This window comes from Silene latifolia, chromosome 8 (assembly GCF_048544455.1).
Source record: "Silene latifolia isolate original U9 population chromosome 8, ASM4854445v1, whole genome shotgun sequence".
Classification (NCBI taxonomy): Eukaryota; Viridiplantae; Streptophyta; class Magnoliopsida; order Caryophyllales; family Caryophyllaceae; genus Silene; species Silene latifolia.
Window position 1 is genome coordinate 40928500 of NC_133533.1, and position 13294 is coordinate 40941793.

Sequence of the window (13294 nt, forward strand, 5' to 3'; positions counted from 1 at the left end):
GAAGACTCGAATTGTTGTATAAGGAACGGAATAGGATCCGTTGGGTTTTCGGATGCTCGACCAAAGGCGACATTATTACGCCATCTCCAAATCCACCAACAAGTGATAGCAAACTTCATCGACCAATCCTCGATACCCACGTCTATGCTATTACTGGCATTGAAAGAAATCCATTCCGAGTAAATAATGTTGTAAAAAGAAGGGAGAGACGAAGGTATACCAAGGAGGGTCCAAATATGGCGGGAGAAAGGGCAGAGACGAAGCACGTGGTCCATATTTTCTTCTTCAGCCCCGCGGCGAGGACAGCTAGGATCGTCAGAAAGATTGCGACGGACCCTTGCTACATTACACATAGCTCTTTTATGGGCGGCTAACCAAATGAAAAATTTGATTCTTTGTTGAACAGGAAGCTTCCAAATCGCATGCCATCTTACTTGATTGATTTCGGGAACCGTGTCCATGGCCTTAACAATATTGAGTGCAGATTTGATGGTAAACTTGCCATTAGAGGTACCATTCCAGTAGAGAGAATCCACAAGATTCGGGTCAGGGGATAAGGAGAACGAGGCGATTTTTTGAAGACTGTCACGCGGAAGAAAGTTAGCGAAGACATCCCACTTCCAACCCGAAGCTTCGTCCCACATATCACTCACAGTTGCACCGAGTAAGGTATCCGGGATGGGTATAGTTGCTATGTCAGAGAGGGTGCCCTCTTCGACCCATGAGTGATCCCAAAATAAGGTTCTTTGGCCGTTTCCAACCGCTGAAGTCGTGCCCTTAGTTATGTTGATTGCTTGTGATGTGATGCCCGCCCAAACATTTGACATATTCGCTTTGGGCTTAAACATGTCGACATCACATCTTCCACTACAATACTTTGCTCGTAAAACTCTAGCCCACAAGCTATTGGGAGAAGATAGAACGCGCCAGCCAAGCTTTGTTAAGAAAGTCGCATTAGCTTGACGAGATGAGGTAAGGCCGAGCCCTCCCTTGTCTTTGGGCTTTTGAATTGTTTCCCATGAAAGAAGATGAATCTTTCTTTTATTCTCATCTCCTCCCCAAAGAAATCTTCTAGTCTTGGCATCGATTGAGTCACAGGTAGACTTTGGGATTTTGGCGGTTTGCATACTATAATTGGCCATAGAAGAGAGAGTAGACTGGATTAAAGTAGCACGACCTGCAAGGGATAGATGCTTTGTACTCCAACCTGCTAATCGAGAATTGAATTTCTCGAGAATGTGACTGAACGTTTGCTTCGTTACACGCCCATTTATAGTCGGCATTCCTAGATAAGTCCCCAGATCGTTAGTAATTTCAAACCCCAAATCATGAGCAATTTCGTCCCTGATGGCGGGATTAGTGTTCGAAGAAAAGAAAACTCGCGATTTTGCAACACTGACTTTCTCTCCCGATGCCCGACAGAAGATATTTAAAACCTTATTGATAATAGCAGCCTGTTGTGTACTTGCTTCAGCGAAGAGGACCATATCGTCTGCAAAGAATAAGTTAGAAATCATAGGGCCGTTATTACAAACTTGAACAGGTTTCCAATTGTGATTTCGAACTTCCTCATCGATAAGTTGTTGTAATTTTTCGAGGCACATGACAAACAGATAGGAAGAAAGGGGATCCCCTTGCCGGACTCCTCTCGAGGGTGAAAACATTTCTGTGGGCTCGCCATTCCAAAGAATTTGCATCCTAGCTGTAGTAACACACTCCATAATTACATCGACCAAATGAGCGGGGATACACATATCATTCAAAGTATCCCGAATAAAGTCCCAACACAGACGATCATAAGCCTTCTCTAGGTCGATTTTTATTGCCATAAGTCCTTTATTGCCCTTCTTTTTTCGCATTGTATGAACAAGTTCCTGAAACACCACAATGTTATCGGAAATTTGACGACCCGGCACGAATCCGCTCTGTGTTTCCGAAATCAGTTGCGGTAGTACTTTTTTAATACGATTAGCCAAGACTTTACTGACAATTTTATAGGACACATTGCAGAGCCCAATAGGTCGGAATTGCGTAATATACTCCGGACCGATAACCTTTGGTATAAGGACAATATGAGTATCATTAAAGGCTTCAGGAAAACCTTTACCTTGAAGTGCTTTCAGGACTGTTTCACAGACAGCTTGTCGGACCGTGGTCCAATTTTTTTGGTAGAAGAGTGCTTGAAAACCATCTGGACCCGGAGCTTTAAGGGCGCCCATATTAAAAATAACTTTCTCGATCTCAGCAATGGTATATGGTCGTGTAAGCCAGTCGAAGTCTTCACCTGACAATTCCGGAAAGAGGTCATAGGGAACCCCCGCATTAGCTTCGTATACTCCTTCCTGTGTATATAAATTCTTGTAGAATTCTCCCACCAATAATTTGAGTTCGGATTTGTTATCTACCCATACACCTTCGTTGTTCTTCAAAGCATTGATACGGTTGCGCCACCTTCTTACTAATGTGCTCACATGGAAATAAGCGGTGTTTCTGTCTCCGTCACGAATGAAATCCACCCGAGATTTTTGGTACCAGAGAAGCTCTTCTCTTTCCATCACCTCGTCTAGCTCTTTACGCAGTTTAGCCTCCAGGATGATAGTACCTCTGTCTCGGCAAGTAGACAATTTTTTTTGACATCCTTCAATTCTTGCTTTTAAATGTCGCTTTTGTTTAAATATGTTTCCAAATACCTCCTCATTCCATGTCTGCAATTTACTGGATAATTGGGTAAGTTGAGCCGATAAATTCCCATCTGGTTGCCAATTGTCGGTGATGAACTCCGTGAACTTCTCGTGAGTTAACCAGGCCGCTTGAAACCGGAAGGGCCTATGTATCGAATTGAGAGGGGCAAAGCCGTTTGGCGAAATAAGAAGAGGACAGTGATCGGATTGAATAGCTGGTAAATGCTTTACACTCGCATCCCCAAATAACATACTCCAGTTGCTATTACACAAAGCTCTGTCTAAACGGGCGCTCTGTCGTGTTTCAGGGGTATTGCCCCTAGCCCAAGTGTGCAACGGACCAGAAAATTCCAACTCGACAAGAGCACAGTTGTCAATCCAGTTATTAAATAAATCGCATCGACGGGCCATATTGCTATCTCCTCCATGTCTCTCCGATAAACTTCTAGTTTCGTTAAAATCCCCCGCTACCATCCATGGCTGATTATTACGTCTAGCAAACTCTTCAAGTTCAACCCAAAGCTCTCTTCTGTTATTGGGGTCAGGACTGGCATAAACAGCCGTAAAAAACCAAGGTATCTCATTAACTCGGGCAATCTCCATGGTAATGTACTGAGGGTGTTTCGTAATAGGTGTAACAGTCACTAAATTCGAATTCCAGTAGACCCAAATCCCTCCTCGAAAACCAACCGCATCAACTCGGGCGTGACTGTCATACCCAACAATCTTTTGAACTTTCTCCGCATGGTCTCCTCCCATATGCGTTTCGATAAGGGCAAATACAGATGGTTTAAAGGTGCGAATAATATCTTTTAGGGCTGCTAATTTAGCTCTGCTAGCTGAGCCTTGGAAGTTCCAAACCATACACGTGATGTGAGGTAAGTTGGGTGTCAAATTCGGTATTCTGTCCGACATAAGAAAAGGTAAAGATGGTAACTGGGACACATAAGCACGACTGATTAAGGAAAGTACCTTATTAACATTCCATGGAATCGACATCTCGACCCATAGACTCGTTGGATTCTCTTGAACTTGTTCGAACGTCAGGTTCATTATATGTGATTCCCTTGCCATCACCCCCATAAAGGGTACGGCCATCCCCTCCCATGTTGAGAACATGAACCGTCGGTATGGTGGTATCATGAGAACCTGGGTTAGGCTCCGGATTGAGTGTTCCTCCGACGGGAGGAGCTCGACTACTGTCGAGTAATTCAGTTCCATTGTTGATGCTGGGGCACACAGTTAGGGTTGGCGAATTTTCTTTTTGACTGGGAATAGGTTTGATGGAGTTGATGGATTGAGTAGTTCTTGTGATAGTTTTAGAGGGAGGGTTGGAATTAATTAGATTTGCTGATTGAATAGGGTTGGATACTTGGGTATTGGTAACATTGGCTAACACTTCTCGACCCAATTGATTCTGGACTTTGGTAGGATATTTTTTTGGAATATTATGTTGTGTTTTATTATTGGGTAGATTTTTAATTGACATTATTTTCTTATTTTTGGGGATTTGGGGAATATTTGTTTCCTTATTTTTTGGAGCAGAACTAGGGATTGACTGTGGAAAGATTCCCTTGGATTTACCCGAATTATTGCTATCTTCGTTTACTAAACTAAGGGCACCGAATCTCGAACCCGAATTCGCCCTGGAAGTGCTTCCGGATTCAAATGGTTTTTCGACTGGTTTTCGCCTTGGAGGTTTACGGACCATCATCCAGTCTCCAAAGTCTGACTCCTCTTCCGGACGTAAGCCTGCCTCTAAGGAATTGGGAATGATTATTTCCGTGTGCTCGTTCATGGCGACAGACGAATGCTCTTGTTCCATATCATCAGTTGGATCATTGGGACGATTGGAATGAGAATGACAGTTTTCGGATTGATGGCCCATTTTTCCACACTTAAAACAAATCATCTTCAAACCTTCATATTGAACACAATAAATCTTGCCATAAAGACGGAATTTGGATAATAGGGGTTTTGTGATATCCACCTCGACACTTAGCCTTGTAAATTGACCTCGCTCAGCCGAAGCAGTATTCTTGTCTATTCTGATGACTTTGCCTATCTTCGATCCTACTTTCTTAAGGAATGTTTCATTGAAGTATTCCACGGGCAGATTTGGAATACGGACCCAAGCCGTCAGAAACTTAATGCTATCTTCAGAGGGAACGAAATTGGGAACCCATTTTCGTATGGTAAGGTAATGGTCATCGATCATCCAAGGACCTTGAGTAATGACGAATTCATAATCCTGACGGGAGGAAAAACGAGCCACATAATAGGAGTTGTTGAGATCTGTCAGGGTTAACTTACCTTTGATTGACCATTTCGTTTGCAATTTCCGCATCAAGGAGAGGTATCCGATCTTTTTGTCAAACATCTTAATGATAAGAGCATGACGCCAAGGTTTGCGTATAGCTGCTTTTTCTTCTTTTGTAAGGTAAATTTTAGGGCAGAGTTGATCCTCTTCCTCGTCATCTTCAATATCGTCCTCGGAGTCGCTTTCATTTTCGTCCGTCCAAGAGTTTTCAGATGAAGCCGGATTAGTGACGAAACCCTGCGCCATCGATGAGTACGACACTACTGGGGTATGAGGGTTTTCCGTAGGGGTGGTAACATCCCTCTGGGTAGGAGTAAGAGACACGGTCCCAGGATGGTTTGGATTGGCAAGGAAGTCGGAGAGATGCATGGTTTTTCTCTTAGCGTTTTTGGGGAGGGGTGGGAACATGTCGGAGGATTGCTCAGAGGAAGAAGGGGGCTCTGGAATGCCATTGGATTGATGGGGGGTCTCCGGCGGGAGACCAGATTTTGAAGTTGACATTCAAGGGAAAAGAGAACTTTCTCTCACTAGAACTTTCTCTCACTAGATAAATTTGGGAGTTTCTTTTTTTGTGACATGTCTTATGTCATGTTTTAATTTAAAATGCATATTTAACAAATTAAATATCATTTACAAATTAAATAAATCATATTTAACAAATTGACTAGTAATATAAAATTACTTTCTCATAAAATGGTCATTTAATTACTAGTTAGTATAATTCACAATATCTTGTAATTATAACTAACTCATCATTCTCATCTCGCGTGTTTCGCAAACACCGATTAATTTTAGTAATATAACTTCTTAAATTACTAAATCAACTCTCATTTAATCACATTATAATAAGATGTCATTTTCTCTCTTATGATAATAATTTGTTCAATTTTAAGGAATTAATTAATCTGTATCGGTATACAACTAATTAACCTTTTTCAATTAAGGGAATCGTCCTTTAGGTGTGACCTCAAGGGATCAACTGATCACCACCGTCGCACGACAGTAATGTCAAACTCTAGCCAGCCAATCATTACCGATATGTGTGGACCAGTTGACTATATATATTATGTATCATCCCTTCCGTATTCTTGTAATGAGATTTAATAATGATATTTAAATCATGTGATCGCACTATTGTTGAGGACACATTTCCCAACAGTTCCACCTCCCACTTGCTCCACCTCCTACCATTTTCGCTTCTAGGAAGCGGAAGAGACCTGAGACCGGAGAGGGATCTACACCGTCTACGGCAGGCCAGTCTTCCACGGCCACGCCAACCCCGATCCCTACTCCTACTTCCACGCCTGACCAGACACAACCGGTTTATCCGGCTAATTTTATTCCTCCTCCACCTTTTGTGGCGTCCACGGTCATGGACCAAGGGCGTCGTGACGGTTTGTTACTTGAGCTTCTTACCAGGCGGCGAGGACTCAGGCCGAGGAGACGAGGAGGAGGGAGCAGGAGAAAGACCTAGACTTCACGGTAGAGGACGTGGAGGATGAGGCTGACGAATAGCTACTGGTCTACTCACTTCCCCAGTTTTCTAGCTGGTTTGGGGGAGTTCGTGTTTTGTATGTACATTCTTTCTCTCTTATTTCTTTTTGTCTCCTTTTTATTTATTGTTTTTCATGCATTTATCGGTTGTATTTTCCCGTTCCCCTATATATATCTGCTGGTGTATGCTGGAGGACAACGAGGGCGTTGTCCGTTTTGGTTTGGGGAGGGTAATGCATCCTTTGAGTTTGCATTTGCATTTGTTTTGCATTCACGTTTCCATTTTCTGATTGCATTGTATTCATTTATTTCAAAAAATCAAAAAATTCAGAAAAAATATAGAAAATTTCAAAAAATATATTCACGTTTATTTTGCATATAGGTTGAGTCGGAACGGTCGATTTCCGTGATGATATTGCACTATAACTTGTCATTTTTACTTGAGCCTTGCACTTTATTGACAGTTATTAGCTTAGTCTTACGCATATCTACGAGTTTTTGTTCAAAATTAGCTGACTGTGTAGACTTGACCTGATAAATTGGCAACCTACTTCACAATTTATGAGATTTAGAGCCATATAACTGGTGACATTCATGTCCAGTTTACATAGGAATTGAGAGTAGTACTCCTTGCATAACATGTTTATCATTTTTGCACATTTATGAAATTCGATTTCTTGTCATTTGCATACATTCGGGTTTGTGGTCGGTCTCACATGCAGGGAGGTGCTTGCAAATTTCCCCTTTCTTTCATTTTTCACCCATTTAGCTCCACTTAAGCCAAATTTAGCCTTTTTTACCCATTAGCTACACCCATAATTAAGCATGCCTTGTCAAGATAGTTTAGTGTGACTATTGTGGTATCTTTATCCATGTTGCGAGTTTGGCTCGGTTGTTTATATGATTGGAGTTGGTAGGAAAATGAGGAAGGATGAGAAAATGAAAAAGAGAACAAAAAAAAAAAAAAAAAAACGTGCGATTGAAAAATAAAATAAAAAATTCGAGAAAAAGTGTGAAATCACACGTGAAACCAAAAGAAGAAAAAATTTGAAAAAGTTAGTTGGAATTGAAAATGGGACCGTATTAAAAGTTTGTGACGGTCTACTCCTTTGTTCTTATTCATATATTTTTGAGGAGATAGTGTATTTGGTTAGTGAGATATGTGCCAATGAAGGGCACTTGTGCTTTATTTTCAGTCAGTTGAGATTCGGATGGTCTTATATGGTCTTGTTTAGGAACTAGCTTGACGCTTTACCTTCACATTCCCATAATTTGTTTTGCCCTTTCTCACCTGAGCCTCACTTTCCCATACTATTTGTAAGCCCTCGGCTGTGACGGACATTGTTGGTTGGAGTGTATGCATAGTACTTGAATCGTCTATCATTTTTGTTGCATGCGTGTTATGTAGGTCGCAGTTTAGGTGAGTGATTGTTTCTCTTTCTCTCCTATACATATATTTCACCCTTTGCTTCATGAGAGAAGAGTGACCATGTGAGAGTCCGATTTTGTTGGTCTTGCAAGGTCGATAGGTCAGCTTTATTTATGGATATCTTATAACTCGTTTGCGTATTGAATGTTGTGGCAATGACTGTTAATTTTTGTTTGCATTAAATTGGTTCAAGTAGACAAGTTATAGCTAGCTCTGAGTTTTCATTTCCGTTCCATTAGTTTGCATTTAGTTTACTCTAGGACGAGTAAAGGTTCGGTTTGGGGAGATTTGATACGTGCAATTTATATAGTCTTTTTAGTCTTTTATTGCACGCATTTCTATGCCTTTTGTATCGTCATGTATTGCAAAATGCCCCGAATTGGCTACTTCGGTTTGTTTTGTCGAATTTGCAGAAATGAACCTGAAAGTGGTGAAACCGCGCCTTATTCGTACTATTTAGCATACATTATGAGGAGACGGAAATGTTAGAGCAAGAGATATGCCTTGGAGTGCGTGAAGGAAGGTCAAGGGAGCGGTCAAAGACAACTTAGAGACTGACTTGAAGGAAAAGCACTCGATCGAGAAGATTTATGGTTCGATCGAGTGGATTGGGTGGACGAGAGGTCGATCGAGTGATTACATATGCTCGATCGAAATGCTGACTGTTGGAGTTCCTCGATCGCGAGCTTTATTTGCTCGATCGAGAGGAAATGCTGGAGAAGACCTAGATCGAGTGGTCTGAAATCACTCGATCGAGTGATTTGCTATTCTATGCGGACTTTAGTGACCCGTGTTAGTTTTATTTTGCTAAGTTTTATTTTCCTATTTAAGCAGACGTTAACTAGGTCATTAGGACGCTTTAGTATGCTTATCAACTCTTATACTCTTTTCATACTTTTCACTGTTGAAACTCTTAATTACTCTTCCTCTTTCCTTTAATCTCTTACTTTCGCTAGTGGATTGATCTTTACGCCGGATTGCTATAGATTGTAATCATTCTTTCTTCCTTAATCTTAATACTATTTACTTTGTTTGCTTTAATCTTTGTTCTTTCTTTATTATTTCTGCCCTAATCTCGTTTATGCTTAATTATTATTGTTTCATCGTGTCTCTGATTAGCATACTTATCATTATTATTGTTGACACCATTAATATTATAAGTAGCTAATTCCTTAATGTCGGAAATAGGGAATCCATGGTAGGATTGTGACGATGTAGCAAATAGACTAGATAATTTACATGTGAGAATCTGTTCCCATAGTAATTTAACTGTAACATCAATTTAGTTGAGTGCACGCTTGTAAATTACATTAATCTGGTTAATTTTACTCCTGGATCGGAAGATTGGATTAAATAGACCTGCTATGAACAGTAGACTACCCTAATGAGGACGGAAGTTAAATTAGTGGAATTCTATGATAGAAAATGGACCGGAAGGACCTTTCCTGTATCCCTCTCACAGTAGATTGTCTAGGCTATTTGCAGCTGAGTCGATAGACTACCATGGTGAACCGAAATCCTGGCATACTTTCTCTTATTTGATCATCTTTATCACATTTTCTACTTTTATTGCTCTTGTTTAATTTCTCTTCCCCTTAATCTTTTAGTAGTTTAGAAATCAAAATCAAAACCCCCATTTTGTGATTTAAATAGACGGACCTTAGACATATATCTTGCCTCCCTGTGGAGAATCGACCCTACTTATCACTAGCTTCCGTTAATATATTTAGGTTTATTTTTGGTACACAAACGACAGTATTAACGTGCATTGGTATATGAGTATAAAGCTAACGTATTACTTACTTCATTTCGGAACCATTTCGGAAAACTTTTGTCATGTTTGCTCAAAACATCATCAGAGGACGTGACATCAGGAAATGTGAGTTTGATATGTGTCTCAAATTCCCTATATGTACCAAAAAAATGTTTTAATTATGTATTACCTATAATTTTGATCTAATTTGATAATTAAAAATGTATTGAGTAACGACGAAGGTAGATGGCAATTTCAGTCCTCAAATCCTCTGTCATACACTTGAAAACCATGGCTGTGAAGTTGAAGTTTTCTGAAGATGGTTGTGTAATTTGAAGAACTAAAGCCGTGTAATTGTTTTTTAACTTCAGCAGTGTTTTTTTTTTTGGATTCTTGTAATTTATGGACCTGTAAAGTTTATTTTTGTTCCTTTGTTATTGAATGAGCAGCTTAATGTAAGGTGAGAACCAAGAGTGACTATGTATCCAGCTAATTTGAACTGACATTTTTTGGGGGGGAAATTAAGTCCCACTTGTTTTGGTGGGGTTTTTGAAGTATTGAAATTTTTGGTGGGAAATTTAGAGGCTAAGTAGTTCACTAATTCAAATTACTTTATGGACAAAAATTTCTTTCATCCCATTTCCCATTGTACTTTTATTAATTCTTTATAATTTTCTTAAGACTTGTGCAAAGTGTACTATGGTAGATTGGAGTTGAATGGAGGAAGTACTTTTCATAAGACTCTAAAAATTTTCCACAATTCCTTAGCACATAAAAATGAGCTTCTTCATACTCTTTCTCACCCAAGTACCTCTGAATACATTTCCCGGTTGTAATTCCCATGTCATCATTGAATAACTCAGGTAATTTTGAATCTAGCTCGTCATCGGAATTCACACCAACATCTAAGTCTTTCGCTTTTGTGTCAATGTGACTTTCGAAATATAGGGAACAGAAATTTGCAATTTCCTCTAATAAAAAAGAATTGCATATGGAACCCTCCACCCGAGCTTTGTTGCCAGTCTTTCTTTTTATATGATTAAGAAATATCTCAAATGGATACATCCATCGATATTGAACAAGTCCTCCAACCTTCGCTTCATAAGGTAAGTGAACAGGCAAATGCTCCATGGAATTGAAGAAAGACAGGGGAAATATCTTCTCTAACTTGCATATTATCTCCGCAATGTTTAACTCTAGACGTTCCATAGAATCAAATCTAATCGTAGAAGCACACATGTCTCTAAAATATTGGCTTATCTCAGTTATTGCATTCCAAGAACTAGTCGGGAGCAACTCTTTCAAGGCAACAGGGAGTAGCCATTCCATAAAGACATGAAAATCATGACTTTTCATGGAATGCAACACCATATTTTTATGGAAAACACACCGACTCAAATCTGAAGCATAACCATCGGGGAATTTCAAATTAGCAACCCATTCACATAGAGCCTTTTTCTCCGCAGTTTCTAAAACAAACCTAGATGATATGGGCCATTTATAACAAAGTTCATTAAAGTCGAGTTTATCCTTAAGGCCAAATTTAGTTTTACCTGGTACATCCATCATCGTGTTGATAAGCTGTTCAAAAATGTTTTTCTCAATGTGCATAACGTCTAAGTTGTGTCGAATCAACAACGTTTTCTAGTAAGGAAGTTCCCAGAATGTGCTTTGTTTCCACCAATCTCCATTCTTGTCTTTCAATCTTTTCAACTCTTGATCAGAAGCATCAACTATTTTTGGCGAGTCTCTTACGGAATCCCACACTTCATCACCCGTTAATTTCGATGCGGCTATGCGACTCTCAGTTTTTCTGTTCTTTAGAAAATGCTTACAATTGTTGCGGAAAGCATGATCAGGTCTTAAGAATTCACGGTGACAATCGAACCAACAAACCTTTTTGCTATTTTAAGCCAAAAAGATCTATGTTCTTTTTTTTTACAATAAGGACAAGCACGGTACCCACTTGTGAACCAACCGGATAGCATTCTATATGCCGGGAAATCATTGATCGTCCACATTAATGCAGCCTTTAATTGAAAAATTTGTTTCCTAGAAACATCGTAGGTGTTCACGCCGCTTTCCCAAAGTTCTTTCAACTCTTTGATCAACGGTTGCAGGTACACATCCAAATTTGTCTTAAGGTTCTTAGGACCTGGAACGAGTAGAGATAAGAACATAAATTGTCTCTTCATGCATAACCAAGGAGGTAAGTTGTACGGAGTGACGATCACGGGCCACATGAGTAATTCTTCCCAAATTTCCCATAAGGGCTAAATCCATCTGTACACAAACCCAGCCGAACATTACGAGGCTCACTTGGAAATTCTGGATGCTCTATATCGAAATATTTCCACGCTTCTCCATCACTTGGGTGTGCTATTATCCCTCTTTCTCTTAATCGAGAGTTTCTATGATGTCAACTCATCTCACCTGCTATGTGCTTGCTTGAATATAATCGTTGTAACCTTGGCGCAAACGGGAAATAAGTTAACGGTTTACAAGGAATTCGCCTCCCACTTGAATTTTTTGTACTTTTATGCCAAGATGCATGACACTTTGTATACTCCTCAAGATTAGCATTTTCCTCCCAGAAAAGTATGCATCCAGTAGGACATGCATCGATCTTCTCATGGGGTAGCTGGAGTCCCTTAAGCACATTCTTAGTCTCATTAAAATTGCACGCCGTTTCATTATTCTTTGGAATAATGTCACCTACGAATGACACAAACCCATTCGCGCATCTAATAGATATGTTGTTCTCACATTTGAGTGCTACCAACCTAGCTGCCGCTTGCAGCAATCTCATATTACTTCCCTCATACACTGGTTGTTCGGCTTTTTCTAGCATTTTATAGAAGGAAGAAACTAGGGGGTTTGCGGTTTCATAACGCACTTCGTCATCGCTAAGGTCGTCGGGATTGGGTTGCTCCTCCAATATTTGATCAACATATCCACTACAAGAATTTTTTGCTCGGGCGACTAGATTAAGCGACTGAACAGTATAGTCGCCTATTTGGCGACCAAAAAAAAATCGGGCGACTGATAGTTGTCGCTAAATTAGCGACTGCGTAATATCCGTACAATAATAGAGATTGGCGACTAAAAATAACAAAATAGCGACCATTTTTAGTCGCCATTTTGGCGACCGGACCATATCCGTCGCCCATTTCAGTCGCTTATCTCAAATATTAGATCCCACCTCCCCCACATATTACCCAAAGTCCAACCTCCCCCACATATTACCCAAAGTCCAAATAAATTATACTCCTTAGTCGGTACCTCCTTCATCTCCCTTTTTCTTATCTTTTTACACTACCAAATCTCCATTTTTCTCATTTTTATAAATTCATACTCTTCAAATCCCCCTTTCTCATTTTTTACTTTATACTTTACCAAATCTCCCTTTCTCTCATCTTTTTACTTCACCAAAACGATTTTAATGAAAAACTTATTGTGGTAGTAAGAGATGGCAAAGATCGGCGACAACCACGGGATGACGACAACGGTGATGGTGGCGCGGGAAGAGGCTCTAGAGGAAAGAGAAGAGGCGAGAAAATTGTTATTTACATTACAATTCAAAAATTATTGTGGTAGTAATTTGGTTTTTTTTGTGT